General features: G+C 52.1%; 1 pseudogene; it reads left to right on the forward strand.

Annotated features, from left to right (window-relative positions):
* The first annotated feature begins 854 nt into the window (after positions 1-854).
* Positions 855-1,576, forward strand: LOC119350744 (annotated as a pseudogene).
* The last annotated feature ends 747 nt before the right edge of the window (positions 1,577-2,323 follow it).

Here is a 2,323-nt window from a genome sequence, read left to right on the forward strand (position 1 = left end):
GGTTCGAGCTAACCAGGGCCACGAGATACGCCGGCTTTCTGAATAGCCAGGGCTCGTACCACCATGTCAACTTCTTCGCCAGGGCCATGGACCAGGAGGATGCTTCTTCCTCCCACACCACGGGAGAGCGCTTCTTCTTCGCTTAGTTGCATGATCAGAACAGGCGTGGCCCTAGTGGAGCCGACTTTGTCTGTGCTCGCTGGACAGAGAAGGAGACGATCAGGTCGGTGGTCTCGACGGCAACCGGTTTGCCAGAGATCAGCCGTGGCTCGTGCCCGTGGATTACTGCCTCGCGTGTGACGATGCAATGAAGCATCCCAAGGACGGGGCGTCCTACCAAACCGGTCACCTGTACACACTGCCACAGAGGAAACCGCGCTTAGATTGATTGTTTAGAGATCTACGTCTTCCTGCCTGGGTGGGTGGGGGGGAGGATCGCGTCTCTCTGAAACCCAGACAGCACGGAGATCAATTCACTCCTCCTTTTGACGTGAAAGCAAGCTTTGCTATTCATGTGGTACTCCCTAGTATATTGGCTGCTTTGCATATGTGGAGGGGAAACATACCGATGGATCGGTGCCTGGCGCATGCATGCATGCATGTTGCACTCCTCGGCTGATTTGAAGGTCCTGAAGCTTGTCCGGATGACAGACAGGTCGATCGCAAGTCTGCCCGGATCCGTGATCCAACAGACGAGGCAATGGATTGATATTCCATCGCATGCCGACTTTGATCCCGCAATGGACTGTTAGGCGCACGCCGATCGCTTGTCTATATATTACCCTGGAGCGGGGAATAGAGGAAGCATATCGTTCCAGTCGAACGCAGGGCTAAGGTTCCCATCCGTGGCGCACATGGAGATGGAGACCCCCGCCCCACCGCTCCCGCCGGTTCGCTACTACATGCTGGACGAGCACGACGACGAAGAGGAACAATGGCTATCCCGTCCGGCGTCTCCGGGCGGCGAGCCTCCTGGGCCATGCCTGGGCGCCGGGTAGCTCCCGCCGCCGATGTCCCCTCGCACATGGAAGGCAGCAGCTGTGGCGTCCCTGCAGCCGGAACCGCCGCAAGACCAAGAAGAAGATCCGGAGTCGGAACCGTATCCATACGACGAGCGGACGCTGTACGCACCACGGCTCGACCCGGCGGCGCGGCGGCAGCTCCAGACGAGCCTAGCCGGCAACAAGGTCAAGCTCGAGCTGACCAGGGCCACGAGATACGTCAGTCTTCTGAACAACCAAGGCTCGTACCACCATGTCAACTTCTTCACCAGGGCCATGGACGAGGAAGAGCGCTTCTTCTTCGCCGAGTTGCATGATCAGAACAGGCGTGGCCCTGGCGGAGCCAGGATACGAACTCCTACTTGCCTGTGCTCGCTGGACGGAGAAGGAGACGGTCAGGTTGGCGGTCTCGCCGCGACCGGTTTGCCGAAGCTCAGCCGTGGCTCGTGCCCGTGGATTACTGCCTCGCGTGTGACGATGAGATGAAGCATCCCAAGGACGGCGCGTCATACCAAGCCGGTCACCTCTACACACTGCACCAGCCAGGGCAGGGGAAACCGCGCGTGCTAATTTAGATTAACTAGCAAAAGAGCTCGTACGTTGCAACGGGAAAAAGCACCACACCTCCCTACACTAATAATCATGACTCTCGAATAGGTTCACGTCCTTTATTTCAACCTGGCATCCCATATGTGTTGCCATTTATCCTCCTTTCCAGCATCACTCATGGTGGCCACGGTGTGCACACGTCCACTATGTGCTTGAATTTGTTCAATCCAAACGGCATGTCTCTCATCATAATATGAGAAATATGTTTTTTCTTGCAAGATTTGCCGATGCGTGCATGCGTAGTTATCATTGGTTTCTTTCGTGTTTAATCTGGTTTGTTGAGGTGTTCATTTGCAATTAGGATCAGCATCGGAACGAAGGAAAAATGGATCATGCGCTATTGATTAAGATTGCACCCCGCATAGCATTTCAAAAATGGTTAACAGGTAAAATAACACCATGTTTAGATTCTACACATTTTTCTAATCAAATTTCATATATAGCATATTAAAATTGGAGTTAGAGTTTAACAGAATGGATATTTTTTAAAGGATTTAGTTTAGAAGATGGACTATGGGTTGATTAACCAGAATATCAGGATGCTTCTCTTTAATTCCATCACTGTGTATTGTAGGTTAATTATTGGAAAGCTCAGAGGATATTTCATAGTAAGGAAAAAAGGCTGATCAAAAGAAAACTTGATGATTGTCCAACTTGCTGGAATTTTGCCTATTTTGGGCCTAGCCCAATAGCAGTTTCAGAAATTCCTAATA

This window comes from Triticum dicoccoides, chromosome 1A (genome assembly GCF_002162155.2).
Source record: "Triticum dicoccoides isolate Atlit2015 ecotype Zavitan chromosome 1A, WEW_v2.0, whole genome shotgun sequence".
Lineage (NCBI taxonomy): Eukaryota > Viridiplantae > Streptophyta > Magnoliopsida > Poales > Poaceae > Triticum > Triticum dicoccoides.